The sequence below is a fragment of the Aotus nancymaae genome, unplaced genomic scaffold (assembly GCF_030222135.1).
Source record: "Aotus nancymaae isolate 86718 unplaced genomic scaffold, 86718_ANA_hifiasm-v0.15.2.pri h1tg000025l, whole genome shotgun sequence".
In the NCBI taxonomy this organism is placed as follows: Eukaryota; Metazoa; Chordata; class Mammalia; order Primates; family Aotidae; genus Aotus; species Aotus nancymaae.
Genome location: NW_026988438.1, coordinates 12898912 through 12915488, shown reverse-complemented (window position 1 = coordinate 12915488; position 16577 = coordinate 12898912). Strand labels below are relative to the sequence as shown.

Below are 16577 nucleotides of genomic sequence, written 5' to 3'. Positions count from 1 at the left end.
TATGGTTTGGCTGTGTCCCCACCCAAATCTCATCAACAATTATAATCCAAATTGTACTATCCATGTGTCAAGGGAGAGACCTGGTGGGAGGTGACTGGATCATGGGGGCAGTTTTCACGATGCTGTTCTCATGATAGTGAGTTCTCATGAGATCTGATGTTTTTATAAGTGGCAGTTTCCCCTGCTGTCTCTCACCTGCTGACATTTAAGATACGCTTTATTCTTTTTTGCCTCCCACCATGACTGTAAGTTTCCTGAGGTCCTCCTAGCCATGCTTCTTGTTAAGCCTGCAGAACCATGAGTCAACTAAACCTCTTTCCTTTTTAAATTACCCGGTTTCAAGTAGTATTTTTATAGCAGTGTGAAATGAACTAATACAGTGTCCATCAGAGAACTGATAAATAAAATGTGGTACATATACACAATAGAATATTACTCAGCCATAATAAGAATGAATTCCCATTATTTGCAACCTGGATAGAACTGAAAAACACTATGTTGAGTGAAATAAACCAAAGAAAGATAAATATTGCATGTTCTCCCTAATATGTAAGAGTTAAAAAACAATTGAACTCATGGAAATGGAGGGTAGAATGATGGTTACCAGAGGCTGAGAAGGGCAGTCAGGAGGTTAGGGTAAAGAGTAGATGGTTAATGGGTAGGAATATACCATTAGATTTTAAAAGGAGTAAGATTTAGTGTTCTATAGCACGGTAAGATTATTTCAAAATAACTAAAAGAGTGAAATTGGAAGTTCCTAATACAAAGAAATAAGTGTTTGAGGTGATGGATACTTTGATTACTCTGATTTAATCATTATGCATTTTATGTTTGTATCAAAATACCTCATGTACTCCATAAATATGTATAAATATTATATATCCAAAATAAACATTTAACAAAATTTAAAGAAATCATTGAGGCACAAAAAAATGGCTCAAAACAGATGGACAATATGAAATTGAATGAAACTCTGGCTCCAGAAAATTTATATAAAACTTAAAATTTCCCTCAAATACTTGTTTGAAATCAGTGACAGTTCTCAAACTTGAAAGTGTATCAGAATCATTGGAACAGCTTGTTAAAACACAAGCTATTTGTTTTAAAATAACATGTGGGCCCCAACTCCAGGGTTTCTCAGCCAGTAGGTGGGGCCTGAGAATTTGCATTTCTAACAAGTTCATAGGTGATGTTGATACTGCTGGTCTGGGAAACTAGCTTCGAGAACTATATGTTCCCCCATTTGATTCTTTTGTCTTTCGTCTTTCCCTGACATGTTATGTCCTTTCCCTGATGCATTTCATAATTTGTGTATCACTGAATTTCAGTCATATTATTCTTAGTACCTATACACTTGTCTGGATAACTATATATTCGTGAGCAGGGAAACCCAGATTGGGGAGGATGGTGGATTGGGGCAAGAAGCTGGTATTTGTTCATCTGCTGGCCATCAGAGGGAGTGCTGGTCAAGTTTTGTTTTAGAGTCCTCTGAGAAGTGTGTGTTAGCTCTTTCTAGGACTGTAAATTATTCTTCTCTAATAGGTCCTCACCATCCACTATATAAATGAGTTACAAAAGCTTCTATCTTAAAAAAGAAACCTTCTCTGACTCCATATGATTTTGGTTTTTTTTCTCTTTTATAGCAAAATAGCTAGAAATATTTTACTTTCTGTCTTCACTTCCAGACTTCCCATCCCATCTCTATCTTCTCTTACACGAGGTCACCACCTCTCCATGTTGCCAACTCTATGGCTTATTCCTGGTTCTCATCTTACTTGCCCTCCCAGAAGCGTTTGAATTGAGTGATTTCCACCTTCATCTGCTTCTCCTCTTTGCTTGTTCTCCTCCCCTTCTAACTTCTTGTTTGCTGCATCCCTCTCTTTCAGTGTTCCCAAGTACTCCAGTTTCTGATATGAAATATCTTCTGTTCTCCATGTACGTGAACTTCCAGGTGATCTCATCTGGCTTTAAATATCATTGCCACACCACACCATGAATACAATTTGATGATGGCTTCCCCACCCCACCCACTCTCTACTCTTGGCCCAATGTGCCTGATGTGTTATTTACAATCTGATGTATCCAGAATCTCTGCAGAATGCACCTTAATTCTTGACTATACTTCCACAATCTGTCTGAAAACTTATATTCCTGCCTCCTGACTTCTCTTTCAAACTCAATAACAAAATATCTTTTTACTTATGTCTTTTCATTTCTTTCCTTCACAAGTGATCCTGTGACTGAATACTTTATTTTTATTTACTTATTTTTTTTGAGACAGAGTCTAATCTCTCTCTGTTGCCCAGGCTGGAATACAGTGACATGATCTCGGCTCACTGAAACTTCTGCCTCCCAGGTTCAAGTGATTCTTCTGTCTCAGCCTCCTAAGTAGCTGGGATTACAGGCATGCATCACCATGCCCGGCTAATTTTTGTATTTTTGTAGAGATGGGTTTCACCATGTTGGCCAGGATGGTCTCAACCTCCTGACCTCAAGTGATCCACCTGCCTCGGGTTACCAAATTGCTGGGATTACAGGCATGAGCCACTGCACCCAGCCTGTGGCTGAACAATTTATCCACATGCCTAAGCACGTTTTCTATAATTATTCCCAGTGCTTCTCATTGCTTATCCTATTCTCTAAATCTCTTAGAGATAAACCATATATAACAAAGAACATAATTTTGTATGGAATGAAGGTAATTATTAAATATGAAGCAAACAGCAATAAAAGAATCTCTTTAGCAATAAAAAGAATTTCTATGTGTGTATATACATATGCATTTGTGCATATGTATATATAAATATATGTGTGTGTTTATATATACATTTGAAAGCCAGAATAGTCAATGCAGTCTTCATTTTGAAAGATTTTTATCCTAAAATTTGAAAGCCCAGGTTTGATGTTTTAAAACTCAGTTCAATGTATCTCTTTTAAAAGATTCATCGTTTTACATAAAACTGGGATTGTGTATATGTGCATGAAAAATGAATGAACATCAAAGTCTATTCAAAATGTTCAAAGTGAGAGCTTGTTCAGATTACACTCATAGAAGTTTCTAGGCTTTATAGTTCCATTGAGGCTCTAGATAAATTATTTTAATTGAATCTAACTTTGTAGCATTGACTCGCACACACTGGCATGCAGTAACACTTGTGAAATTTTCTATGTGAAACCAGTCAAGAAATATTTGCCAAATATCTTTTGGTCAATGTGCAACTGCAGCTACCAAGGGACTCGTTTTTCTTCCTTATTGTAGATCCCATGGCCAATCCCTGGTCTCTGAGAAAAGAGGCAGGTCATAAGGCAAAGCAGGCACCAGGTCTGTGTCCTGGTGGATTTCAGGAACTCACCAGGTGAAAGCAATGGGATGAGGGAGAAAGGACACAGGGTTTTAAGACAGAGGTGTCCCATCTCTCTCACTTACTAGCTGGGTTATCTCAAAGATTTTATTTAACTTCTTTGAACTTCACCTATAAAATAGGAAAATTAAGATTTCATAAGTAGTACAAAAATGGAATATGAATTTATATAATGGTACTCTGTAAAGGGCTATATCCACATTCCTAACTGTATCAAGCCATCCATTCGTTCACCTAGCTTTCTAGAATCACTTAATTTCCCCTCACTTCTGTAATACAGAATGCACTCTTAAGTTTTGTACACAAAATTTATATAAGTGTAAAAACATTCAAGTAATAGCTACTCCAAACTTTTCTTAAGGTGACATGTTTTCCTATCATGTCATCTTTGTCATGATTTCTTTATTTACTTCATTTCTGGCCAAAAGCACATAAAAGCTAACAATTTTTCCTTATGCTATAGCTTAGGAAACCAAGCCAAATTCATCCAGTGGTGTTTTTCTGGTTGGAATTTCCTACAAACCAATACTCTCTATTTTGCTATGATATTCCTTATGCACGCGAATTCTGTAAGCCAATGGAGAGAGTGAGTAAGATATTGAGAACTAGACTGGCAAAAGAAAATTCCCAGATTTCACTGGCATATGAGGTTACGTCTGCATCAATACGCACATTTCTTAACACAGTGCAGGATTCACCTAATACACAGGAAGTCCAGGCATTTGTGAAAGTTCCCTCCCTCAAGTATTTTAGAGTATTTCCAGAGTGATAGTCTCTCTCACGTACTTAGAAACCATTTCAGTCATGCTGCTGAACCCTCTGCTTGTGACCCGTGGGATGAGAAGTGAGGTAAAAGAGAAAGAAGCTCACTGGAGCTCTTGTTCTCAGTCCACATTACCCTGCTCTCTTTCTTCTCCTTCTGTCTCTCCCTCACCCCAAACAGGAAACTCTGATGCTTATCAGTTCAGACCAAACCGTATGTTACTCAAATAAATGAAAAAATACAATGGCTTTAGAATTGAAAAAAATAAATAAATAAATAAATAAACCTCAACATCCCAGGAAGCAGAGTGAGGGGTAGTAAGACAGGGAAGGAGAACCACTGGGTGCATTGTTGAGCTGGATCCTGGGACTCAATACCACTGGGACCTTTGACAAAAGCATGTGGAAGCACCTTAGAATTGTCCCTCTGAAGGACAGGAGGGTGAGACATTTATCTCCAGGGATATGTCCAGGGAGTTAAAGGGGCATTAACTCCCTGACACTTCCAGGTTGGCTGTGTGCTCAAGCTCACCTGTAGCTTTGGAGAAAGCCCTGAGGCAGAAAAGTAGAGTAACTCCAGTGCAAATGCTAGCAGACAGAGCTCAGGACCATCCACCATGGCTGCCACTGAAATCAGAGGTGGGCTGAGATGGGACATAGGCGCAAAATGCATCTGTTGCAACTAGCGTCAGTGAAGTTCAGCCCATTTACTATGCCTATAACTTCCATGCAATAAGAAATATAACAATCAGAATGAGAGATATTAATAGACAGTCCCTACAGCACCAAACACTTGTTCTACTTCAAGTGCTAGACATAAAGAAAGGCAGTAGAGGATGACGGGCAGATCATGAACTTCAGGGCTAGACAGATTTGAGTCAAAGTCCCTGTTCCACCATTGTTAATTGTATACTCTTAGCAGTTACTCAGTTTGCTGAAGCCTCAATTTTCCCATCTGTAAAATAATAATATTAATGGCTTCTTCATGGAATTCTGATGGGAAGTAAATGAGATAACCAGTATAAGCCCCTAGTTCAATGCCAAGTACAGTGCCTGGCACAGAACAGTCAGCCAATAAACATTAGTTCCTTTCTACTTTAATGAAGCAGAACTACTTCCCCTCAAACATTTACTCAGATGAAACAGAGCTCATGTTATCCAGAGAATTATAGGTTGAAAGTTGTATTAGTTTGTTCTCACACTGCTATACAAAATACCCGAGACCGGGTAATTTACCAAAAAAAAAAAAAAAAAAAAAAGGTTTAATTGGCTCACAGTTCTGCAGGAAGCATGGCAGTATCTGCTTCTTGGGAGGCCTCAGGGAGCCTTATGGTGCAAGGCAAAGGGAGGGCAGGCATCATACCTGACAGGAGCAGGATGGAAGAGCAGGGAGGTGCCACACACTTTTAAACAACCAGTTCTCATAAGAACTCACTATCACAAGAATAGCACCGTCTCCTGGTGCCAAACCAGTGGTGCCCAATCCCTGGGCCACAGACTGTGGCCTGTTAGGAACGCTGCTGCACTGCAGGTAGTGGGTGGGGGGCAAGCAAGCATTACTGCCTGAGCTCCGCCTTCTGTTTGATCAGTGGCAGAATTAGATTCTCATAGGAACGCAAACCCTATTGTGAACTGCCCATGTGAGGGATCTAGGTTGCATGCTCCTTATGAGAATCTAACACGTGACTAGAAATTTTTAGTTTATCCTGTTAATCATAACTTTCCAGTATATCCCAACTGTATCCAAGTTTGAAACATATAAAACTGCCCTACATTGGTCCAAAGAAGTTTACAGTAAAGTTTGATCAGCAATTCCCAGCAGTCAGCTTTGGAGTCTCAAAATTTCAGTCAGGCTCCATAACATTGGTAGGAATAAACTGAATAATAAAATTTAAAAAACCATTCCTGAGCTTTTAAATCAACATCTCCAGTGACAGGTGGAGCTCGGGGTTCTGAATTTTGTACGATATTATTCTGAATCACACCCAGGGGTGAAAATTTTGAAAAAATAATCTTAAAACTCAAACATTTTAGTTTGAACTTTGGTTGGATTTCTTTCCTTTATGGTCTAATTTATTTCCTTTATGCCCCCTGCCTCTGTATTTTCCCACTGGAATCTAAGAACTGGAAGAAAACAAGATGGATTTTCTGTACTATCTTAATTTATAGCATTTCCCATGTACATTTTATTACTGAATTTTCTATATGATCCTGTGGGGTTACAGACAGAGAAGCGGAGACTCAGAGGAATCAGATAATTGATCAGCTTCCACCTTTAGTGGTAGAGCCAGGAACTCAAACACAGATCTTTTTTCAGTGATTTTTAGATTACATTTTTACTGAATCACAGGAGTTTCATCTAGTTTTTAAGTTTTCAAGGTTTTTTTCCTCTTCCTAGTCAACATTCAGAAAAGGCCTTGTCAATTTTTTTGGCACAAAATAGCCTCCAGGGCAGAATTCTAACCCTGAGACAAGATAACATGATTCTAATACAGTTATTCATAAAGATATAAAATAGACTCACTCATATCAAATGTGTTAGAGAAATAATCATTCTGCCAACACATTTAATTTAGGTGGAAAATATTTGCTTTGCTGACTGGCTGATTAATCACATCCAATAATTACAACATTAAAATAATAATTTATCAGACAAGGGTGGCAGCCCTCAAACAAAAATAATCTACTGCTTATTAAATAACACATTAAAACAACTCGTTTTATTGAATGAGCTGAAATTTGCTGTTTATGTTAATTTATACTTCTTTGAGCTCATAGTTTAGCAAGAATTTCTAATCATTTTCTTATGAACCTTGTATATAACTGATCTGCTAAGCCTGTGACTCCCAAATGAGGTTAAGTTTTCTTTGTATATGCAAACTATCATAGCAGGAACCCTTATTGACTTTCTGGCAGGGATTAGCCTCTTTCAATTCATCTTTTCACCCACTGATTTCTCAGGTCATTGCCTTAAAATTCCTCATTTTTCCTATGCTCTGGTTTCTCCTCTTGCTGCCAGGCCATGTTTTCTGGGGCAGATGACCCCTATGTCATCAACTCACTTCTGGGCCATTGTCTTCCCCTGATACTACCAAAAACAGTTTCAATTCCCCAAATTCCCATACACAACTGAGACTAAACCATACTGTTAAAAAGAGCTTACAGAAAGCTCAGAGACTAGAGAAACTTAATGGACTGCTGTTGGAAGTCTCTAAGAGACCATGAGTGTCCCTTCTGTTTCCTGGCAGGCCTCTGTGTGGTATGGCTTTCGAACCCTTCTCATCAAGATTTAGATATTTCTACAACTAAGAGTCTAGGCCTGCCTGACTGCCTCCTCTGCTAAAGATAAAGGGAGATCTGTTGTTCCTAAGGCTCATCTTATTTCCTCTTCTATGGTAATTGACATTGGGAATATTCATTCTCTTCCAGGGAAAATATTAACCCACAAATAAGGTGTATTCTCATCCTGTGTCTAATACAAAGGGTCATGGCCCATATTGTGGCTCTTCCAATCTTAAATGAGAAGGGGCACCGATAGCCCAATGTAGGTAGTGCTATGACAACCTAGTTCACAATTTTTCACAGTATTTTCTGTAGCATGCATGGAAAAGAAGATAAGAAATGTCTACCCATCTCCTAGACCTCCTGAAGGAAAATACTTGAACAAAAGTCATTCACATTTTCCAGGAACATAGAGTGTATTTCAGGCACAGGGCAATTTCTGAGTCTATATGGGCTCATTTTCAGTATTAACTCAATTGTATTACTACACAGAATGCTTAATTCCAGTCTGAGGCATCTGCTTTTAAGTTAATTCCCAAGAGCAATGAGTAGAGATTTCCTTATGTCTGCAGGACTAGAACAGTTTAACAATGAGAGTTTTCTTCAAGGATCAATTCCAATATCTGCTCTAGAATATTTAAACAGCCTGTGCTCTCCTTAAGGGCAATTTCCCATCTTTATAGCTTAAAAGATAAGCTACAACCTTTATTTAGATAGATATTTTATTTTAAATGCTGCTACTTTATATGGCTTATCAGATTTATTCAATTCCTCTTTAAATTGAGGTGGGAACCCTATAAGCTATTAAGAAAAAGAATCAACGTAAGGCCACATGAATCAGTCTCTTAAAGAGAAATATCAATTATTTTTTCCATAGGTTAAGAAAGGAGAATATATAACTTTATCAGATATATGGAAAAAAAGACACCAGGTCTGTTATTGTGGTCAAAAAAAAGACCATGAGAAACAAAGTGAAAGTAAAGAGAAAAAGATAGTGATATTAATAAAGATTGAGGCACAAGACAGAAAAAAATTATATACTCGTGTACACACACATGCCTATACATTAAAACACATCATACACATGAGACTCTCACATGAATAAGATGAGGTGGAGAAGATGACATATTGAAACCAGGAAGTACACACCAAGATCACAGGTAACATGATAGTAATCTTGTCTTCTGGTACACGCCTACTAGACTCTTAAAATCACGTTTTGGTTTTGGTTTTTAACTATAGGCACAAATAAATAGAGTGAGCTATTTAAATGTAAATCATAATTGATATAATATCCTATAATTGATATGATTCTAGACCCCTAAACCAGTATTCATCCTAAGTCTAAAAATGTCTTTAAAACCAAAATTGTATTTTTTAAGTCCAGAGTTTAACGCCTCTATCTGCCTCAGTGAAAACTGGTAAGATTTTACAATATCCTACAAGGGAAATTAGTCTTTTCTCCAGAGAGATAATCCACTTATTTTAGGAAGCTAAATTAGGTGTTCTACAGCCACTTTGACATTTTTAGCACAGAACCCTAAGCTGAACATTCGCTAAACTTTGTTTCTCTCTCTAAGTGGTTCCGCACTTAACCCACTCAAACAAGATAGGCCTTAGAATCTGACAAATCCACGTTTAAAATCTGGCTCTGTCATTTCTTAGAAATGGGAATTTAACAAATGTATTTAACCTAAGATTGTGTTGTCTTGGCTCTTGTTTTGTAAATGGAAATGATGGAAGATTAAATGAGGTAATGTATATAAAATAACAAGCTCAGCACTAGCACACATCTTTATGAAGGTCTTTTTTCTTCCATTTCATATATTACATGACAGGTAGCATATCTGGCACTTTAGTAAGTGCACTTTCATTGAACACTAAGCAAAGCATTCTTCATTCCTTTTCAGTAACAGCCAAACGCTCTTCTGTGTGCCAAGCTCTATTCTCTATTTTAAGTGCTTTACATATATAGCGCACTTAATTTTCTCAGCACACTATGAAGCAGGCATTATTATGATCCTTGTTCTGTGGATGACAACAGAGGAGGAGAAAGGTTAAACAACTTGCCAAGATCCAGTAAGCTGGCAAGCTGGGAAGCTGAAATTTCCAATCAGTTGTCTGGATACAGAATCTCATTCAAGATGAGATTTGGATGGGGACACAGCCAAACCGTATCAGATAGTGTACATCTAAAATAGATTTTGACAGACTAGAACTCAAGAGTTAAATTTTCCAATTTTCAATTATAAGACATAGGGCAATTTAACTCCCATAAATTTCACCTTCTTTATCTTTAATGGGCATGAGACTTCACAGAGAAGCTGTAAGGATTAAGTCAGATATAAAAGTGCCGAGAACATTGTTTTGCACTTATTAGATACTCAATAGTATATTCTGTCCTTTCCTTAGGAGAAGGGGCTCAGATATAGTTGGATGCCAGATAGAAATATCCAGGCCCTGGTTGACATTGTTTACATGGCTCTGGCAGCTGTTAATTATTAATGCTTCTTGAAATCAGTTCATTCCATTCTACTTCAATAGCTAGATAGCTATTAGAGTCAAAAAATTTTCTTCTTCAAGACTTAAAAAAGACAAAATATTCAAACTTGGTAACATATTTAATGTATTAAAAATGGTTTCTGTTTCCCTGAGTCATTAAAGAGGCAGTGTACATCTCTTTTTATTTTTACTGGGAATTCTTCCAAATTGCATTAGCACTCAATCTCCACCACTGAGAAACTAATGTGTGGCCCCGATACATTAGTATCTGAGTCAATCATATAGCACTCTACCAAAAGCCCAGCAACTGGCTCATCGTTATTTAACTTCCATCATGGTCTGCAGTAGGCAATATGCTATATACAAAGGAATTATTGTGGCCTTGACATAAAGTGCAAATTCCTTTTTCTTCCAGTTTATAGAAAAATTGAAAGAAACATTTAAAGTGTAATGGCTCCTTGGATTTAAACTTAATGTATTTTGGTTTGGAAAGAGTGCTTGTCAGGAAATCATTACTGTGCTGAGGTTTGACTCACACATCTATTTCTGTACTAATCTCCCATCAAGGAACAAAATAGTCTTATCTTTACAGTGCCAATCAGCTTAATCCATCAGTCGAGTATCATTTTCCATTTGTATTTTTGTATGGGATTTTCTGTCACTGCTATATGATAGAACCCCAAATTATTGTCTAGAAGTCCATGTCTATCTATCACCACTTTATATCAACGTGATCATTGATGGAAAAATTGATTTTTAAGAAAAAACTTAAAACATCTGGATAAGTGAAACTGTTTTATCTACATACTAAAGAATACACATTTTAAAAATAATGTTGTCTCACTTTCTTACTTTATCCTAAACTTGAAAAAACCTTTTTAATATTACCTTAAGTTAAACAAACTAACAGAAGGCAAGAAATATAAGATAAGAGATATTCCTTGTTCTTCCAAGTTATAAATCATCAAAAGGATGATTATTTAAACATATGAAATCTTGCATGCATAAATGGCTGTGGACCTAAGAACTCTGCTCAGAGCCTATGATTGAGCTGGCCACAGAAGACATATAACAGGGGCAACATAGTGCTCAAACTGGAGCTTCGTCAACAGTAGCTCTCCACTCGTGAATGCCAGGAAGAAGTAAAAATGCAATATGACAGGAAGAGTCATTTAAGAGATACCCAACAGGATGCTTATTGACCCAGAATTAAATATGCAGCATCCTAGATGGACAAAATATAGGATATAACTGAAGGGTAATTTGATGAGCTAATTAAGTTATTCTTTCAAAAGTGCAAAGAACCAATTATTCATATAACATCTGAGTGGGATGGCTTCCTTATATGCTTATTTTGCAGAAGAAAAAGTAAAACACATGAACAGTGTGGGCAAGCTGGTGGAAGACATCTTGGAGGACTGAGAGAACATGTTGAATGCCTGAAGGTTTATTCACAATGTAGTCATTGTGAACGCTAGTGGAGTTTGTTCACGCCTGTGATACCTGCCTCAAGGAGTAAGGTTTACATATGAGACTGTGCATTAGTACACAGAATGTAAGCATACATCCACAGTAAAACAGATAATCCTATTCACAGAGAGGAATAATATCTTTGTGAGTATAAGCCAATCATTTTCATTCTTCCTGTAAATTTTTGTCCATCTGAAACTTTATATGTCTAAAGTTTATGGCCTCAGAGAAAGAGACATTATGGAAGGAGTGAGAGAGAATGGGTTTCCTAAATAACTTTATAAATTCTTTTAGGATACCAAGATCCAGGACTCAGCTCATAGACACCCAGAATGTAAAGAAGTTCTCTCTCACTCTCCTAGATCATAAAACTTGTTTCTGTCTGATAAAGAGGAAATAGAGACTTGAAATGAGAGAACAAGCTGGCTTTTTTTTTTTTTTCTGGGAGTTTGAGGGAATTTAGAAAAAGAAGATAGGATGGGAAGAGATAAGAGAAAATGATGAGTCAAGTGTCCTCAGGAGTGAGGAAAAGCTAAGGACAGTGGAAACCTCTTGTCCTGGTTTTTCCTGTGGGATTTAAGAGGGAGTTTGTCAAGTAGCATCAAATCATATCACAGTAAGCCAAGTGGTACAGTACAGTTTGTCAGACAACAGGAGACCTTGATATTTGGCTTTCCTGATCCCATCAGGGTTTGTGGGTAGCAGAGATGAGATCCAGATGTTCTTGCAGCCCCAGTGTAGAAGCAGTTGACCATCATAGAGTTGAGAGTTCTGGGGCTGTGGTAGAACCCACCACAGTGAGGATGTAGTAGAATGCAGGAAGTCAGAACTGAGGTGAGGCTGAGTCAACAAGGGAGGGACAAACAGGGATCAGATATTGAGTCATGCTAGTCACAGATGTCAACTGCACATGTAAGCAGGAACAGCCCCTAACAGGGGGACAGAAGGGATTGTACTGGAGCCCCAAGATGCCAGTGGACACCATCCCCATGGACTCAAACTCTTTTCCTTCACCACGAGGTTACATTGCAGCACACCCTCATACTTACACAAGCACTGCTTAGAGGGGGTGGAGGAAATAAAAACCTACACCTATTTTGTTTTTCTTAGTGAGTCTGAGCATATCCTAAATTAATGGTTTAAGTAACTTAAACTGACAGGATGATATTAGTCTGCTTAGGCTGCTATAGCAAAATACCATATACTGGCAGGCTTAAACAACAGAAATTTATTTCTCACATTTCTGAAGGCTGGGAACTCCAAGATCAAGATGCCAGCTGGTTCAGTTCCTGGTGAGGACTCTCTTTCTTGATTGCAGGTGGCTGCCTTCTCACCATGTACTCACATGGGGGAACAGGGAAGCTCTGGTCTCGCTGGACCAGCCGTATCAGATGTGGGCCCCACCCTTATGAGCTCATTTAACATTTTTCACTGCCTCAGAGCCCCTACATGGGGTGTTACAGTTGAACAAATACATTTTGCAGGGACACAATTCAGCTCATAGCAAGTGCTAAATGTTTATTTTCTTCCTTCTACTCAGTGGCATGAAGTTTTGTTTCAGGAAAACAAAATGGATTATAGACAAAACAAAGACACATCTTCTTTGAAAGAAAAGTCGTATCTGAGTTTATAAAGAGTTACGACTGTACCCTGTCTCTTTGTGATTGTACACAAATGCAAACATAATAATGAAGCAATTAGCTATTTTCTTAAAATGGGATAGACCCTGGGTCATTAGTGGCTGTGGACAGCCATAGACCAACAAGCTTGAATCAATGCACTGGGCTTAGAGTAGTCCATTTTCTGAATCTTTCCATGCCTTCAAAATAGTGGCCCTGACCCTTCTGTCCATTCTCTGTATTATGTATATCTCAATAGATTTGATTGATAGGACAATTTTATCAAATGAGTTGTCACTTTATGGAAGTATTTTTTCTCCCCCAAAATACTCATGTATTTTCTAGTTAAAGGTTAAAGAAAGAAAAACTGATAAAACTGCATGGGGCAATGTAAGAATAAGCAGAAAAAAAAATAGATCCTGCTGTTTTAAACTAACTATACATAGCCCACAACCTGATTCTAACTGTGATATTCCCTTTAAGAAATGCTGGCTTCTCCAAAATATTTGGCAAAGCTGATCTATAAATAAATCAGTGGTCTCTGCAATGGGGATAAGCAAAACCAAGGGCATTCTCTGCATGGCTTTGCTTCTTCCTCATGACATTGTGAGAAAGAGAAAGGAAATGCTTATGGGTATCATGGAAAAAAGAGGAGGCGTCAATAAAGAGTCATAAATCCAACTGATTGTAATTCATCCCAGATGGAAAGTTTGGAAATTCTGTTAAAAATACAATCTCTTCATATTATTTTCTGCATTAGTAAGAAATGGAATTCAAAAGCTCTGTCTTCACAAGCTGAGTAATATTAAAAGATTTTTCCCTACAAATTCATTTCAGGTATCATTGTGTGTCTCCCAACAGAAGTCCCCACGTCCTTGAAGCAGGCTCCATGTTGTAGTGGGAAGGTGTGTTGTAATAAGAACCAAGCAATTTATGTTCAAACCATCTTCCTAATATGTATAAGTCACTTTGTTATGCCTCCTTAATTGTAAAGTATCTTGTCAAACTCAACAGGTTACTCTGAGGCTCTAAAGAAACATAAGCAGTCAGACACAAATATAATCATTAAATAGCACATCTTGTTTATAATAGGCTTTCAAATGATTTTTTAATGAGGCTGGGGGCAGTGGCTCACACCTGTAATCCCAGCACTTGGGGAGGCTGAGACAGACAGATCACCAGGTCAGGAGATAGAGACCATCCTGGCTAACACCATAAAACTCCGTCTCTACGAAAAATACAGAAAATTAGCTGGGCATGGTGGCATGAGCCTGTAGTCCCAGCTACTCTAGAGGCTGAGGCAGGAGAATTGCTTGAACCCAGGAGGCAGAGATTGCATGACCTGAGATCGCACACCACTGTACTCCAGTCTGGGTGACAGAGAGATACTCCGTCTCAAAAAAAAAAAAAAAAAAAAAAATTTTAAATGAAAGAAACATAAATTGGAATAAAAATATTTAGGCTTTTTGCTACCTGCATATCAACAATCTTCAAAAAGGATCAATACTTCCTGCATTTTTACATCAAAACATATAAGTCATTTCAAAGATGTGAAAAGTATGAACAGATAAGATTAGCTTGAAAGTAAAAATAAAAAGACAGAGAAAAAGGAATTATTCACCAAGAAGCAATGACACCATTAGGATGCCCTCTTGAGCCTAACACTGTGTCTAAAATTCTCTAAGAAGCTTAACTGGCGTTAGCAGTCTTATTTAGTTGGGTTTTATTTAGTTAGCTCAGTCAAATTGCCATTTTGGTAGACTTATTGCTCAACAGCTGCTCATCTAATCAAGAAAAAGCCAAAACTCAATGAAGAGTCATTTCCTTGCTTCTTTTCATTCCTGTGCAAGTGACAATTGAATTACATTTTCAAAATATTTCATACGCAGGAAAATTTAGAACATGCAAGAAAGCCAGCTGCAGAAGACTGAAAGTCAGCTCAAAGCCATATCAAGATGCAAGAGATTTATTTTGCTTAGAACAGTCACCTATGGCAACAGCATCTATTTAATGGATGTGTCCCTTATTGCTTTTTCTGTAAGTAAATGATGTGATATTCTGGGTAAAGCCACTGAATTTCTCCTGGGATTAGTGTCACCTGCAAATACTGCTACTCTATTAATTTAGACAGGCTCAAACTAACCTCCTTGCCACACAAGTAGTGGATACACTAGTCTAGGTAACAATAGAATTGTGTTTACTTCAAGCTCAGTTCACAGAAGATCACATGGGGAAAGTGTTTCCTTATCTGCAGTCCCTATATATATGTCAGCATTGTGCAACTCCAGGGGGGCACCAATCATATGAATACCATGCTATTTATGTAGTGGTCCTACAATTGTGCATTTTCATAGGAAGAGGGGATATAGCTTCCATCAGACTTGTAAAAATGTTCCCAACCTCCCAAAGTCAAAGACATTCATTAGATTTCAAAAAATAGAATAGAAAGCAGCTTATCTTTATATCTGAATTCTGTTTTTCTTCATTATGCAAAAGGACCAGCTTTGCAAAGTAGCTTTCTTGCATTTAGGTTAAAAGCTTCAATTTATAGTTAATTGATTATTATTCAAAGGCAAATTATCCATGTCCTGTATCTGTCAGTTTTCCCTACCTATTTTATTTCTGGTTGTCTTCGCTGATTGGTTATAAGCTTGTCCACGAGAAAGTATACATAAGGCCAGTGAAGTAAAGGTATTACTTATTAATTCTGCTGAAAATCTGAATGAAGAAGATATATTAACACAATCTACTGATTTTCAATAGGAAACTGTTCTATTTATTTGACATTTCCAGTTCTTCTTGTTATTCACATATCTTTTCCCACTGACAATTGGAAGGCAACCTTGCCTAAAAGACAGTTATTTATTACACCATACAAAGCATGTGCCTTTTCTCCTGCTTATTTAGCAGTGTGGTCTGTCAGAAACATTTAGAAAAGAGAACATCTTAGCTATCAAATGTACATAAATGGTTGACGAATTATTTCCCATGAAACTAGGGATTAAAGCAAGTAGGTATGTGTGTTTTGGGAGAATGGAGGTGGACATAAGATATCAAGCATTCTGTGTAAATATTAAATAACTAATACTCATTTTACAGTAACTTATCTTCCTGACAAGTACTAAGTAGCTTCTTGTCTGCATTCTGATACTAAGGAAATATAGAACTTGCTCACTCACACTAAATAAATGCAGCCCAAAATTCACTCACGGTGCCAGTCTCTGCTGCAGCAATTCAAAGGAGAATCTTGCTGTTCAGGTAGAAGAAATTCAATCACCTTGTGGAGATAATGAAAAAGCTTCATGCTTTTAATCAGATATTGACTGATTACCATAATATTCTCCCATAGCAATAGCTGTAGGCATAAGAAAACAGGGAAAGAATGGAAGAAATTTTTAGGGGAATACAAAATAAATAAGTATTTGAGACTTGGACACTGCAAAACAACAGCAATTGATACTTTAAAAGCTTTGGTTTCACTCTTGCAGCCCATAAGAAAGTCTGTTCTTATTGATTATTGGGTTGCTGGCAGAGTATGAACATTTGTAGACAGTTCTCCAGTATTGTTAATTATCCTTGT

General features: G+C 37.5%; 1 long non-coding RNA gene across 1 annotated transcript in view; it reads right to left on the bottom strand.

Annotated features, from left to right (window-relative positions):
* Nucleotides 1-16342, bottom strand: part of LOC105716295 (uncharacterized) — a 217380-nt gene extending 201038 nt beyond the window's left edge. The window contains exon 1 of the long non-coding RNA XR_001107244.2: nucleotides 16208-16342. This is a non-coding gene — a long non-coding RNA (uncharacterized LOC105716295). The remainder of the gene's footprint in view (nucleotides 1-16207) is intronic.
* Between the last annotated feature and the right edge of the window lie 235 nt (nucleotides 16343-16577).